Raw genomic sequence first — 16,895 nt, 5'->3', positions numbered from 1 at the left:
TTGATTTCAACCTCAAGAAGCTGCTGGAGCTCCATTGTTGAAGAAGGTCTACAAGGGTAATCACTTTTCCCTTTTATCTCCCCATGTTTGCACACTACTTTTACCTATCTTGCAACTATTTTTTCGCTTTGCATATAATACATAAAAGTTCCGTTTTTAAGTCCTCTAAATAGTTGTTTAAGGTTGCTTCAAGTTTTGGGGTTGTTTGACCGCTCTTAAGCCTTGTAAGGCTCTATTTTGTGCCATTTTGGGTGAGCTCTGAGACCTTGGTGTTTGGGCCTCCTCACCACTGAAATCTTGAGGGATTTCAGAGGTGAGGATGGTGCCTTGAGGTCCCAAGAAGGAGAGGGCCACCCCCTCTCCTTGTTGTCCTTGAAAAGGGCACTTTTTGCCTCTTGAGGGAACACCTAGCTTAGGCTCATGTTGACCATGCCTCGGCTATTTTTTATGCTTATTATATCATAATATAGCATTGTTGTATGTTGGTTTTGGTACACCATGCTTGGTTAGTATACATGCCTTGTAATGCCATTTCGTTGCCTTAACATGCATCTAGGTTTTAACCCTTGTTCAAGCATGCTTTAGGCCTAGCTTTGTGAAGCTTTCATGTTTATTTTGCCATGTTTAAGGTCTGTCCTTGGCTGTTTTGGTCGACCATAGCTTGCATTGCATGCCCCGTTTGCATTCTGGGCTTGTTGGCCTTAAGTATATAAGTGTGTAGCATGCCATGTTTGTATCATTTCAATGGTTTGGAACCGCTTAACATGTTATCTCAGTCCTTATGACATGCTTATATGCTTGCATTTAATCCTCCTTCAATGTGTTTAAAGGTTGTTACCTTATGCCCCTTGTTTAGGCCTCGGAGTATGCTTGCACTTTTAGACCACTTAGATGCCATCTAAGTGCACCCTTGGCTTTGTTTAAGTCAGCATTTGACTTGTTTTAAGTCCCCTTAGCCTTGTGAGGTTTGGTGGACTTGACCTTGGTTTAAGCCTCCTTGGCTTGTCTTAAGCACTTGGGCCATTGCGGCATGTTTTGCTTGCTTTGTTTAGTTGGTTTGGCACCTCCTATAGCATGATTTTCAGAGCTTCATTTGCATGTTAATTGTCCGTGCTATGCCTCTTTTAAAGTGTGCTTAAAAGTTGCCTTTACGTGCTTAAATGTTGGTCCATGTTGTCATGTATGCTTGCATGTGCATTTGGCCTCATTTCCTTGGTTGGTGGCCACTGTTTTGGGCTTCTTTAAGGGCTGCCCAAACGAACTTAAGTCCATCCTTTGCTTGTTTGCATGCTTACCTTACATGTTTGCTTGCATACTTGCATAAATGCATTGTATGCCCATGTTGCATGCTAGTTCACATGCCTAGGTTGTACTCCATCTAGCATGCATGCCTTGTTCCTTGATTTAGTGATGGGAGTTGGGCCTTTGTTTGTTGGTTTGCATTGCATTTGAAATCAACCTGCATAATTTGGTCTCTTGGGCCATCACGTGTTGAAATACGCGATTGATGGTCTGAGAACCAAGGACCATGTCCCTTTGAATCATAAACATGATAAGGGATATGGTTGGTGCATACATTGCTTGAATTGCATTGCCATGCAAAGCTCTGTCCTCTCCTGCTGTCAAACAGATTCTGCAGGAACCTTTTGCCGATCGACTTCACAGAGTGTCGACCGGCAATCATATGTGGCCGATGGATTCATTTTTGGCCGATTGACACCAAATCACAACCGATGATGATTCCCTTCAGTCGGTGGCATTCCCCAACATCCAGTGAGCACATCCTAAGACTTTGGCAATCTTCAGAGAAGCAGAGCAGGGAAAACAGAGGCGGCTTGTGCATGGCACTGGACTTTCGAGCAAGACCCGAGCATGCATGCATTGGACCCTCTTCCCGAGGCCCCTTTTTTTTATTGCTTTTCTTAGCTTAGTTAATTTGTTAATTAATTAGGTGATTTTTAATAATTAAATAGCTTGCGAGTTAGTTAATTTGTATTATTCTTTCGGTCCCTCCGACCGAGGGCAAATTTGTAATAAGTGTGGGTGAGTGTGTGCATGTCTTCCAACCCCCACTTCTTTCTCCCTTTTACTTACCTGTTTTGATGGTTAGTAATAGGTCATGTTTAATTTAGCATACCTTATGCTATGCATGCGTGCATCATTCATCAGTATTGCATGCACCGGGCTCGGCGCATCATGCTAACAGTATTAGTATTTCAAATCTAACTTGAATACATGCTACCTATGCATTTTCACGTGTCATTCATAGACTAGCCGAGCCTACTCTAGTGACATCCTGTATGCATTACATTAGGCATTTAAACATGGACTTGGATCATGCATTGATTGCTAACGAGTTCTTTGTTTTGGCACGAAGTACGATGTAAGTATTTATGCTTTAGCATCTCGCATGAGTGTGAATGTTAACATGACAATATGCTTGCCATGAGGCTATATGTTTACATGATATTACTGCTTGAATGCCTGTGGGTGAAGGTTGGATTGTTTGAGTTGGAACAACTCATTGAAATCTGTGTTTTTTAGCCTACTTATGAGTAGCAAATTTCAAATTGTTTTCCGAACAAACGGATATGCAATGTTTCATTCCAATCTAGGCGATTTGGTCTATACTTGTTTGTTGTGCGCATAACATAGTAATTCTAGGCTAATAACCGAAATAAGAACACATAACGTTTTCAAAAACGGATATCACGGTTAGTAGAGGCCGATCTTCGGATCGGGCGAGAGGGGGTGCTCATAGCTGACCTTCCCCAATCGTACCCAAGTTCCCGAGCCGAGGCAACTTTGGTGATGACAGACACGTGGCCTTTGGCACTGAGTCAGGGTTTCCTAAATTCCCCCATACAAAATATTTAGGTGGCAACTCTGTATCTGGAAAAGTAGTCCATGTTTGGCACTTCTTTTTCAAAATTTGTTTTCTCAAAACGATTTGCCGAATTTGGACTCTTTGGTTCAGATTAAGGATCGTGACAAATTGAGTCCGAACTATAGCACGAAGGCCTCACGCGGGTGCGTCTACACCTGGTTTGCGTAGCATACTGATGCGTTTACCATTTGTTCTTTTCAGCTTCCATTCCAGATTCCTACTGCATGCGCTGCTCCAATGGGGCCTTCTATTCCTGTCCGAGATGGCAGAGTATATCCCCGCATGAAAGCATGGCGCACTCATGTTGGGAGTAGCTCACGGGCACCAGTTCCCGAAGATGTTGAGTCCGAGGCCGAGGCAGACACGGAGGCAGAGTCGTCCGGGGAGGAGATCGGAGATGGCTCGGGCTCAGATGACGGTGCTGATGACGATGCTCCTGGACCTTTGTCCAGGAAGAGGACGAGGACAAACCCATAGGCCTGAGATGATCGATGCTGATCCAGACTTTTGTTGCTTTTTTTGTTTTTGTTTTTGCTTTGCTTTTTGTTGGTAGCTTGAGTACCTGGTACTGCCGTGGGCAGGTTTTTATTTTCTCCAAAGCTATGTACTTGAAAAATGATGAAATGAAACAAATTTTTTGTCTGAAAAAGTGTTACATTGGTACATTTCGTACATTGTGCATTGCATCATATTACATCTCAATGTAAATGAGATTGATCTCCTATCTGAAAATCAAACACTTGTACTGCAATAACCAGGTAACAAACCAGCTATCGACAAAACAACTCAAACAACCCACTGCTCATTCTAAACACACAGCCCATAACACAGCACTTGGTTCACTCGGCACACAGCCCATACATACAGTTCATACAACGCACTGCTTATTCTGAACACTCCTCATTCTGAACTCATAGCCCATAACACAGTATTCTTAGCTCATTCTGGACACAGCAAATCCTGAACAAACAGTCAAATCTGAAAAGACGGAGTACAAAGGTGGAAGCTGCTGAAGGTGAAACATACTCAAATGCAATCCAGAACCCATATGTTCACTATTTCCAAGTGACCTGGGTTGAACCTCCGCAGTTTTACAAAAGAACCAAATCATGTTTCGCACAAATATGGAGAATGGCACAGCACCCTGAGCACAAAACGATTTGAGAAAATGGTTTTCAACCGGGTATTGAGCCTACGAAGGAACACATCGAAAAAAGACTCAACAACAAAAAACAAAAATGTAAACAACCTAAATACAACGAGACACGCTCGGAATGAATCCAAACAAGAATCAAGACAAAATGAAAGGCACGACACACAAACGTGTGTAGACGTCCCCGAACGCCCCGGGAGGGTGATTTCGTTCTGTTCATTTGGGGTCACTACAGCTCAGGACTCTCAAATTGTCACGGTTCTAAATCTGAACCAAAGAGTCCAAATCCGACAAATTGTTTTGAGAAAACAGATTTTTTGAAAGAAGTGCCAAACATGGACTGCTTTGCCAGATACAGAGTCGCCACCTAAATATTTTATTTTGGGAGAATTTAGGAAACCCTGACTCGTTGCATAAGGCCACGTGTCCGTCATCACCAAAGTTGCCTCGGCACGGGAACTTGGGTACGATTGGGGAAGGTCACTTCGTGAGCACCCCCGCTCACCCGATCAAAGATCGGCCTCTACTAACCATGATATCAAGTTTTGAAAAACATTGTGTGTTCTTATTCCGGTTATTAGCCTAGATTTACTATGTGATGCGCACAGCATACAAGTATAGACTGGATCTCCTGAATTGGAACAAAACATTTCATGTTTGTTTGTTTGAAAATGGTTTGATGGTGCTACTAGCAAGTAGGCTAAGACGTGGATTTGCCACCCTCGGGTGGGCTTAGAAAACATGATTTTGCCACTATCTAGTGGGCTTAAAACACACATTTGATGAATTGTTCCAATTCAAATAACCCAACCTCCACTCACAGGCATTCAGGCAGTTATATCACATAAGCAATTAGCCTCATGGTAAGCATGCTATCATGGCAGTCACTCACACGCATGCAGGGATGCTAAAGCATAAAACTTACCGAGTACTCCAGGCCAAAACAAAAGCTAATTAGAAATCCATGCATGATCCTAATTATACAGAAATGCCTAATGCAACACATGCAAAAATGAAACTATAGTAGGCTCAGCTGTTCTAAACATGGCATATGAAATGCTACAGCTAGCATGTATTCAACTTGGAATTGAAAATACAATGCAGTTAGTATGATGCGCCGAGCCCGGTGCATGCAAAACAGATGAATGAATGCAAACATGCTATCATACTGTATCCTAATTGAAACATGCCGTAATCTAACCATCATAAGCGGGTAAATAAAAGGGAGAAAGACGTGGGGTTAGAAGACATGCATCACACACACGCACACTTATTACAATTATGCCCTCGCACAGAGGGTCCGAATAAATATATAGTCCCAAATAAATAATTACAGTCCCGAATGAATACAAAAATCTTAATTAATTTACAAATTAATCTTGGAAAGCTATAAACTGGCATGCAAGCCAGGGACTGCCTTGACTCTGATGAATGATGTATGTCTGGGCTGCCTTGCGCGGAAATCCACTGGGATGCCCCCAATTCGCCTCTGTTTTGCAATTATTCTTGGAAAGCGCGCCAAGCTCCGAAAGGCTGCTGATTCTTGATTTGCTGCAACAGAGAGCAGGAAAAGGGGCATAGCAATGTATTTTCACAAATGTATGCATGCCTCGATCCTCGTGCCACCAATCACGTATATCGATGCATAATGGCCGAGGAGTCGAATTGTGCAACTCAATATGGAATGAATGCACATGAAAACACAACAAAACCTAGACTCCATCATGGATAATCCGGAGTGTTAGAGACTGAGAATTGAGACACGTTCCGTCACTCGAAGTACGAAACGTCCCTCGTTTCCCGTACTCGGGCTAACTCCTATCCCAAGCATGATGCAATATGCATCATATGCATGAAATACAACTAAGATACAACCTAACATACACAATGCTATGAAATGACATACACGATGCACGAGATAACATGGCATACACAGTGCGCTAACATACAACCTAGCATACGCAATGCTATGAAATGAAATGGCATACACAATGCATAAATGGACTTACACTAACACAAGTGGACCTCAGCCACACTCACATAAGAGGCCATCAGATGAAAATGAGACACCCGAGATGCGTGCAACGTGCACGCAAACTGAGGACCGAACCTAAGGCACCAAATGCCACTCTAACAAGACATGGCGAGGCATGGAACATGGCATACTAGCATGCAAATTTTAGCGCCAAAATATGACCCAAAACAGTCCCGAAACATGAAAGCATGGCACCCGATGCATGACATGGTCCCGAAATGTAAGATTAAGCACATGAAATGACTTATAGCTACATCAAGCATGCATTATTTGTACATGACATGTGAAGACAGATTCAAGGAAGCCCCAAAACAAGCATGTTTACAGTTTTAAGGAAGGCCAAAAAGCAAAGACAAATAGGGCTAAATCGATGCGCAAAAATGGCCCTAAATGTGAGATAAAGAAGCAAGTCACAGTTCCTGGCCTCAAACAGATGAGGGCCCTTCAACAATGTTGAAGAGGGGCCCAAAATATAACCTTTTACAGTTTATGACCGAGCCAAAAACAGTTCACAAGCATGCTCAAAATACAATGCAAAACAAGGCCAAAAAGAGAGATATAACACAAAGCATATATAGGATGCCTCAAACAGTGAAAGACCCCAAATTAAACATGAAGAGGGGGTCAAAATAAGGCTGTTTAAACTTCGGACCAGAGTCCAAAAACAGAAGCACAAGAGGCTAATAAATCATGCAAAAATATGGCCAAAAGAGAGATATAACACAAAGTACAAAAAGGATGTCTCAAACAATAAATGACCCTTAATGAAACATGAATAGGGGGTCAAAATAAGGATTTTTTGAGTTCGGACCAGAGTCCAAAAACAGAAGAACAAGAGGCTAATAAATCATGCAAAAATGGAGCCAAAAAAGGGATATAAAGGCAAGTGGAAGATAGAGGCCTCAAACAGTGATGAGCCCTTCAAAAAAATTGAAGAAGGGCTCAAAATAAGCCTCTTTACAGTTTATGACATGCCTCAAAACAATTTATACATAGGCCAAAAATACTACACAAGAAAATGGCACACAAGGGAGATAATGAAGCAAGTGCAATAAAGAGGCCTCAAACAGTGAGAGGCCCTTAAGCAAAAGTGAAAAGGATCTCAAAATAAGCCTAACTCCAGTTAGGGTCGGAGCCGAAAATAGCAAGCAAGTATGGCTAAGAAAGCATGCAAAATATGGACCAAAAGGAGGGAAATAGAACTTACCCTTGAAGACCAATCCTTTGGCAACTCTTGGCTTGAGTTGCAGCACTCCTAGGCCTTGAAGAACAACCTCCAGCTGCTAGAATGGAGGATGGAAGGGTGGGGCTATGGGTTGGTCAAGAAATGAGTGTAGGACTTAAGGGTTTTGAGCTTGGAAGAGAGGGAGAAGAAGGTGTATGTATGCAAAGCTCTTAGGGCAATTTTGTAACCCTCAAACCAGCAGCTGGAGCTGCTGTTATATAGACAAAAGAAGGGAAAAAAAGGGGTGGGGGGGGGGAAATGGAGGGAAATGAATCAAGTTTCCCCCCAAAAGGCCAAACCCTCGGACATAAGGCCTAGAGGAAAACAAATTTCACTTCTAGGACACACATGGGGAGGGGGTTATGGCCGGATAGCTAAAAAGGGCAAAAAATTCATTTCACCAGCTAGGTGGCCGGCCTGCTAGATTTTCTGGCCGGCCAGCTACTTTCAGGACAAAAAAATGGGCTGCCGGAAAGAAAAGTGGCCGGTGGGTGATTGGGAAGTCCAATGGTGGCCATTCAAGTGTCCAACTTGAAGCCCTGGAAGTTATCTTTCCAATGGAACAAACCTTACATTAAAATTTCTCCTGTGGAAAAAGTTATGCCAGTTTCCGTGAAGCCGCGCAGATTCGGTCCCAACCGGAGTGATGCCCTACTTCAATCAACTATATCTCCCTCGTCCGGAATTGGATTTAGGAGATTCTTGAGTGCAAAATGAAGCCCCGGAAGTATTATTTCCAACGGTGGTGGCCTCATAGCTTGATTCCAAGTGTGCAAATGAATAGGCCTGATTTGGCGAGGGCTGCTAGACTCTTTCTTAACGGTTCATGCCCATTTTCTCCCCTAACTGGATTTCTTCCCTCTTCTCCTCTTTTCTTCAACTTCAAACCCCTAAGCAAGGTGTTTTGAAAGATTTTTTCAAATATTTCATCTCTCTTTCATTCTTTTCCACTTTGCCCTTGCTCGGTTTACCGAAAAGCGCAACATTTGACAAAATGCGAGCCTCGGAACATCGTAAAAACTTTATTTCAAAAACGTTTTGAAAGAGAGGGTTTTACGGATAAAATCTTTTGATCAAGATTGTTTTGGTCCAAAAAGGGGTATGAAGTTGAGCTTTGACTCTCTCCTTGCTGAGGAAATTGAACCTTTGCCCTTCACATCTTCCAAAACCATCAGTCGCGTCCGAGTCTTAAAGGCGGTCAAAAATGGGGTGTCTACAACGTGTTACAAAGACGAGAGACCTCAGATCACGAGGAGCCAGTTTCTTCGGGTATTGATTCCAACCCTTTCTTATTTGTGATTCTCACATCACTCGGCCCTCAGGCTCGGTTTTTCTCTAAAAACGCTTTTGCTCACTTTTCTCTCATCGCACATCTCTCTATTCTTCAATCTCTCATTTTTCATCCCTCCCCAGGGTGATTGATGGATAAACAGAAAGCTGTGGGTTCGTGCCCAACACTGTTATCTCGCAGCTATTTCCTCCGGTGACGTCTTGTCGGTGCCCCGGATGAGGGAATGGGCTATCTCGATCCATTCCAATTCGTGCTTTGCACTTGGTTTGATACCTCGTTGCTCAAAGGGTGAGAGAACTTTCAGCCCTTTATAGACAGTTCCAGTTGTGCCCTTCTGGCAAGTATGCTGGCGATGGGGAAAAGACAGGACGCCTGACTCAAATGTGCCCCTAGTTCATCATTTTGACCTTTTTTTGTTTTGGTTTTCTACTAAAACAATTTGACCAATATGAGAGTTAGATTAACATACTTGTTCGATTTTTGATTTGAAATCATGCAAGTTAGGCTATGAGCACTGAAAATTTTCCTTTTTTGGATCTAAGAAATGGTCCAGTTTTGGAAAATGAAATAGTTTTCGAGAAAATAGTCAACCTCAGTAAAAATTTTCAAAAACTATTTTTGCAAACGGTCACTGCTCAACGAGCACGGAACTTGCTCTCGAGATGCACAACCTTGGATCGGAGGTAATGGAAAATTGACCCTTGCCTCGATGGCACTGCACGACAATGGAAAGTTGCCCCTGGTTTGAATGGTGACTCATGGCAACAGAAAGTTGCCCCTTGTCTGGATAGCGCCGCAGCATATCATAAACAGTCCTCATCAGTGATGATCACGACTGAACTCTCGGATACGGAGAAGACGAAGATGGTCAAAACTAATATATGGACACAGTCACTTTGAAAGTGCTTGTGGCTGGACTTCAGGATGAAGTTGGCTACGTATCCCAAACATGGGAATCAAGCCTCACGTAGTTCAGGTTGTCACAACCGAACTATCGAATTCAGAGAAGGCAAGGATGATCAAAACCATTACATGGACACACTTGATTTGAAAGTGTTTGTGGCTGGACTTCAGGATGAAGTTGCCTACGTATCCCAGACATGGGAATCAAGCGTTACGTAGTTCCGGTTAAGGTACACTTGTGTATTAACCCTCATTTTTTTTTTACACTCTAACTTTTGCCAAGGCTGCCCTTCTAGGTTTTCAACCTTGCGAGCTTTGTTTTTCTTTTCTTTTCATTTCTTTTCTTGTCTTTCTCTTTTCTTTTGTATATTTTTTCTCTTTTCTTTTTTTTTGTATTTTTCTCTTCTTTTTTTTTTGTATTTTTCTCTTGCTCTAACTTTTGCCTGGGTCGCCCTTCCGAGTTTTTGGCCCAGCGAGCCTCTCAAAGGGTAAAAGTGTAACAAGTCCATGCCAAATGGTTTTAGGGTTTTGAAGCCATCCGTATTCAGGAGAGTGGCTACTATCTTGATTTACAGAAGGATCCATCTTCGGCTCTTCGAGCACACCGGACATATTTTGCTCCTAGTTCAAGGGGCGCTTCTGATTTAGCTTTGCAGGCTTCTTCTGATGAGGTCTGATCTTCTTGATCTGACTTTGGAGCCTCTTGTTCGAGGGCTGCTTCGAATCCGGCCAGACAGGCCTTACATCGCGGTGGATCGTTGAACAGTCTGAACCCAAGGTCCAAGGTTTGAAAGCAAGGGCTCAAGTCTCGAGGCTGAGAGCGATCCTAAGCTGCACAATCTCAAGAGTGATTCCACACAGGTCTTCACAAGACCACGCAAAACATTTTGTTTTTGAAAGTTTTTAAGAAAGCGACGAATCGCTCGCACTGAAGATAGTGTGGAACCAATCTGGATCAAGCCAGGGTCCTTTTCAGTACTCATGTTAACAAACCTGATTTCATTCATTAAAAGCTTAGCACGCCCCTCTTTCCCTTAATTGGTCAAACTTTTGCCAATCTCGAGGAATTCCTTCCTCTTTGTTTTCGTCACCGTAGTGTTTAAAAAGTTTTGAAAAACTTAGGTCAATACAATGAGTTTGGGGTGCGGAAGAGTAAGTGAGATACTCCGCCGTTTGATTCAAATTCTCTGGCACAACTGGCTCAAAGTAGCAATAAGCACGGAAACACGATAGCCGTAGCTGTTTCATTTAGATTTCCTGGTTGTAACTGGCTCCACAGCAGAGACAGACTCAAAAGGAAAGCAAAAAGATAATTACAAAAAAAAATGGTGTTCGAGGCAACAACCCCGGAATCACCTGACATTCTATACAATGGGACTGACTCGATACAACAAGACAGACCCTTAAGCAAAAAGATTGACTCAAGACAATGAGACAAACTCAAAACAAAAACAAAGGCTTGACTCAACACCCAAGCTAGAAATTACAAAAATTAGCATTCGTAGATGCTCAAAAAAAAGTGCGTGCCAGACGCCACATCTAAAATACACCGAGCGCCGCCCGCAGGTGGTCCAACTCCTGATCACATACTTGTAGTATCCTCGAAGTCCAACAGCTCAGTGGTGACAGACTTTGCTGAGGTAGGTGAGAGGATGACCTTATTGTCGATCAAGTCCTGTACTTCATGGCGAAGGCGGAAGCAATTTTCGATGGGGTGACCGGTTTGCTGATGGTACGCGCAGTACTGAGTAGCATCATGGCCTGCTGGAAGATGACTAGGGAGAGGCCTAGACTCAAGGGGTTTGAGATGACCTTTTTTTGCCAGGATTTGAAGGGCCTTAGACAAAGGCATGTAGAGAGCGTGAAAGCGTCTGCGCCCTCGTGGCAGATATTTTGAAGTCTGTTGATTCTTGCTAGGCACACTAGCGAAAGGGTCGGCAGGCACTACCTTAGCTTTCTGATCTCCTCTAGGTGCAGGGTTTTGAGTGGAAGGAACTGTTCTGGCATGACGGGGCCTATCCCAATTTTTCGCCTGGCGGGAACTCTCCTCGGTTGGAGTGAGGAAAGCATCTTCCACAGTCATGGCCACAACTGCGAATACCTGCTGTTTATTCATTCCCCCGGCTTTCAAAGCCTCGACTGCCCATAGCAGTTGTTCAACAGGATCAGCATCTGTTCCCACTTTGTGCTTACCTCTAGCCTCAGCCTGATCGAGGGTTTGGGCTGCTATACCAGAGCGAAACCTGATTGTTATTGACACGTCATTGCTATAGCTGGAGGCAACCTTTGGTTGGCTGAGCTTGATCACAATTCGACCAGTAACGGGGGTTCCTGTGGTACAAAATTCTTGGCATATGATATGGCTGGTGGCGAAACTGACATTCCGTAGGCGAGATCAGCCACAGACCTCTGAAGGTCACCAATCATTCCCATTAACACAAACGTGGTGGGCTCACGAGCTTGATACAACTGGGGTGTCTAGATCGGGTGCCCAACAGGCGATCTGGGCGGATCAGATATATCGACATCGGTCTCACTTTGCAGGGTGATTCCTTGGTCTAGTGCGGCTGTCATAACCACAATCTCCTCTGAAGTTTGGGTCATCATAAGTCTGCTGAACTGAACGGTTACTGACGGATCAGATATCTGCCTTGCCTCAGCGAAGGAGAATACTTGCTATTCTGTACTGAATCTCTGAACCTGAAAGAGAAAACACGCAGTATTTCAGCCCAATCAGAACAGACACAAGCGTAGCTAAATAACTGAACTCTACTACTGATCACTGTTCCCCAAATTACTGCCCCAAAAAATTGAATCTGATACACGCAGATATAACTGATTCCCAAAACACTGGTACTAATGCCCCCAGGCCTAGTACTCAAACTTACAAACTGATATGTGCGTTCCCTGTAGAGATACACTCTAAAAGCACATAGCAAGTAAAGTAGAGCCAAAGCACCTCTATATTGGGGTAAAGTTTTCCTGTCCTATTTTGTCAGGAGCTAGGGTATCATTACGCACACAGCGGTTTCAAACAACCTAAAATCGGGTAAGCAACATGTCCTAGTTTGGAGTAGTCACTATGGATTCCGATATGTACTAGGTCAAATGGTCAAAAGGGTGCCCCGGTAACAACTGGGGTTTGTGTTCCCATCGTGGCAGAGCCCGTAACTGGTTAGCCTTGTGGCACGCTTCTTGAAGCGTGCCTCCGGCAAACTGTTCAGGAATAGTAGACGGCAAACACTGTGACTTAGGTGCACCAATGCACATGCAATGCAAAGAAACACATAAATGTGATCAAAACAGGATATCATGCGTTTGAGTCAAGTAGTCTAAACTCCCCAGCAGAGTCGCCAGAAACTGTGGACGCGCCCTGAGGGCCTATGCTGCCACAGTTCACACTCGATTTTGTCACGGTTCTTAATCTGAACCAAAGAGTCCAAATCCGGCAAATCGTTTTGAGAAAATAGATTTTTAGAAAAGAAGTGCCAAACATGGACTGCTTTGCCAGATACAGAGTCGCCACCTAAATGTTTTATTTTGGAAAATTTAGGAAACCCTGACTCGTTGCCTAAGGCCACGTGTCCGTCATCACCAAAGTTGCCTCGGCTCGGGAACTTGGGTACGATTGGGGAAGGTTAGCTATGAGCACCCCCTCTTGCCCGATCCGAAGATCGGCCTCTACTAACCATGATATCTAGTTTTGAAAACGTTATGCATTCTTATTCCAATTATTAGACTAATCTTACTATGTGATGCGCGCAACACAAAAGTATAGACTAGATCGCCTAATTTGGAACAAAGCATCGCATATCCGTTTGTTTGGAAATGATTTGAAATCTGCTACTCACGAGTAGGCTAAAACATAGATTTCAATGAGTTGTTCCAACTCAAACAATCCAACCTTCACCCACAGGCATTTAGGCAATAATATCACATAAGCACATAGCCACATGGTAAGCATACTGTCATGTTAACATTCACACTCATGCGAGATGCTAAAGCATAAATACTTACATCGTACTCCGTGCCAAAGCAATGAACTAGTTCGTAATCATGTGTGATCCTAATTCAATGTTAACAAATGGCCAATGCATCGCATACATAATGTCATTAGAATAGGCTCGGCTAATCTAAGGATGACATGTGAAATGCGACAACTCGATGCACGTATTCAAATTTGGAATTGAAATACTATGCGGTTAGCATGATGCGCCGAGCCCGGTGCATGCAAGACTGAAGAATGATGCACGCATGCATAGCATAAGGTATGCTAAATTAAACATGCCCTAATACTAACCATCAAAGCTGGTAAGTAAAAAGGAGAAAGAAGTGGGGGTTGGAAGACATGCACACACGCACCCACACTTATTACAAATTCGCCCTCGCTCGGAAGGACCAAAAGAATAATACACTTTAATTAACCTACAAGCTAATTAAATAATTTACAGACCACCTAATTAATTAACAAATCAATTAAGCTAAGGAAAGCATTAAAAGGCCTCGGGAAGAGGGATGCACGTGTGCTCGGATTGGCTTCGCCCAGAAATCCAATGCCATGCACAAGCTGCCTCTGTTTTCCCTGCTCTGCTCCTCTGAAAATGGCACAATTCCCAAGGTACACCTTATGAACACTAGGGAATGCCACCGGCCAAAGGGAAGTGGTCATCGACCATCTATGGAGCTATCGGCAATCCATAATTGGTCGATCGGCACTTGATGTAGTCGACCGGCCAAAGCTTCCTGCAGAACCTATTTTGACAGCAGTAGAGGGCAAAACAAGGCATGGCAATGCATTTCAAGCAAATGTGTGCACCAATACACCCCTTATCACGTTTATGACTCAAAGGGGGATGGTACCCGATTCTCGGACCACCAATCGCGCATTTCAATGCGTGATGGCCCAAGAAACCAAGTTGTGCATTTTCATGTCAAATGAAATGCAAACCAAATAAGCACATAAAGGCCCAACCTCTATCACTTGATTTCAAGAGGCAAGGCATGCATGTCCAATGCAATGCACCCTAGGCATGGAAACTAAGTAGGCAACATGAGCATGTGGCAAGCATGCAAAGCATATAACAAGTATGCAAGCTAATTGAGCATGCAAGATGCAATGCTAACATGTAAATATGCAAAACATATGGCATGTTAAGCAATCAAAACAAAGATGAGAATGCATGCCAAATGCACTATGATTCAAGCATGCAACACATGCGGTAGGCCAAGTATTCAACAACACACAAGGCGAGCATGCAACAACACACGAACAATGGACTCATACCAAGATGGACAGCTCTCGACTAAGCCCAAACAGTGGCCAAAGGCTATGGAAATGGGGCCAAAGGCACATACAAGCATGCATGCATACATGATCCAATTCCTAAGCATCAAAAGGCAACTTTTAAGCACACTTAAAAGGAGATAATCATGGACACTTGGCAAGCATACCAAACTCTGAAATTGGATGAAATAGAGGTGCCAAACCAACTAATTAAAGCAAGCAAAGTATGCAAGCAAAGTCCACACACCTAAGGCTAACAAGCCAAAATGCAAGGTGGATGTACAAAGCATGTCAAGCATGGCCAAAGCAACAAAAAATAGAGCCAAAGCACGCCAAAACGTACACAAAAGCTTCACAAAGCTTGGCCAAAATCATGCTAGAACAAGGGTCAAAGCCTAAAGCATGTTAAGTCAAAATATGGTATTACAAGACAAGTATGCAAGGCATGCATGGTGTGTCTATACCAAGTAAAAATAGTGCTATATCATGGCAAAATGAGCACAAATAACACTTAAGACATAGCCAACATGAGATTAAAAATTGTGCTCACACATAAGGCTAAAATGGCAGTTTTTGAAGGCAACAAGGAGAGGGGATGGCCCTCTCATTCTTATGACCTTAAGACACCATCCTCACCACTGAAATCCCTCAAGATTTTAGTGGTGAGGAGGCCTAAACAAGGTGATCCCGTAGCTCACCAAAAATGCACAAAATGGGAGCCAAACAAGGCCTAAGAGGGGTCAAACAACCCCAAAGCTTAAAAGCAACCTTAAACAACTATTTTAAGCAAGCAAAATCCAAACTTTTATATGTTATATACTAAGCTTAAAACAGCAAGAAAGGATGGCTAAAAGACTATGCAAAAATGGGGAATTAAAAGGTAAAGTTCTTACCCTTGTTGACCCCTTCAAGGATGGAGTTCCAGCTGCTTTGCTTAGACCAAAACCAGCTCAAGAACTCTGAAAATCACCCCTTAGCACCTTAGTAGCCAAAGGAAAGTGTAACTCTAGTTGTTTATGTACAAAACTAAGCACAAAACACCTTAAGACTAAAGAGAGAGAGAAATAGATATAGGATAGACACAAGACTCGAACCCTAATCTCAGAGCTCTCTCCAGCTTTTTTTTCTAACCTTTGAGGAGGGAGGAGAAGCCCTCCTCTTATAGACGATCACTCTTGCAAAGCTTACAAAACAAGCTAAGCAAGAGTGAAATCCCTCCATACACGTGTATGGAGGGGGTGCAAGGTGTATGCCAGCTAGCACAGCTGGCATAAAAATATCTACAAAAGCAAATGCACAGTGGTCGTGTCACGCCCCAAACCCGCCCCTAAAAGGTTGGATATGACTACTTCAGGAACAGATTGATAATACGACACATACAACATATGGGGCCTGAACGGAAGCACCTGACAACAAAATTTATTCCATTCCATTGAGCTACCACTATTATGCCAAGATCTCAAACATTACATTAGCTAAATAATATACAGAAAACATACATCCAAGCTTCAGTCACATCCATGTAGATACTTAGACCCAACCCAACAATTGGGCGTATAACAAAACATTAATGAAAGACAACTAAAGCATAAGCCAAAAACCTCGCAAAACTTAACAAAATGCACGGGCTTCAGCTAAGTGCCTGGACACCCTGAGGTTGACAAGAGAGAGACAAGCCTTAAGGGTTAGGACCGACCTCCCGGTTGATTACCTACAGAAACAGACAAAATACAGAGTGAGCGATACTCAGTGAATAATAGTACATAAATAATGTAATGGTTAACTTGGATAATAAAGCATATAACAGTAGAGGCATGTGATTAACTACATTTTGCAATAATTTCCAATACGACTATGGGTCTAGTTTTCCTTAACAAAGTGGCTTTAAGCCCAGTATTATACAGAATGGCCTTAGGCCTAACAGATACAGAACGGCCATTAGCCTAGAAATAACGGAACGACCTATTGGCCCAGAAATAACAGAAAGGCTTACCAGTCAAGAAATAACAGAAAAACTTAACAGCCCAGAAATAACAGAACGGCTTATCAGCCCAAAAATAACAAAACGGCTTATTAGTCCAGAAATAACAGAACGGCTTAGCAGCCCAGAAATAACA

This window comes from Camellia sinensis, chromosome 2 (genome assembly GCF_055761805.1).
Source record: "Camellia sinensis isolate YWXY chromosome 2, ASM5576180v1, whole genome shotgun sequence".
NCBI classification, from domain to species: domain Eukaryota; kingdom Viridiplantae; phylum Streptophyta; class Magnoliopsida; order Ericales; family Theaceae; genus Camellia; species Camellia sinensis.
This window is presented reverse-complemented; position numbering follows the sequence as displayed.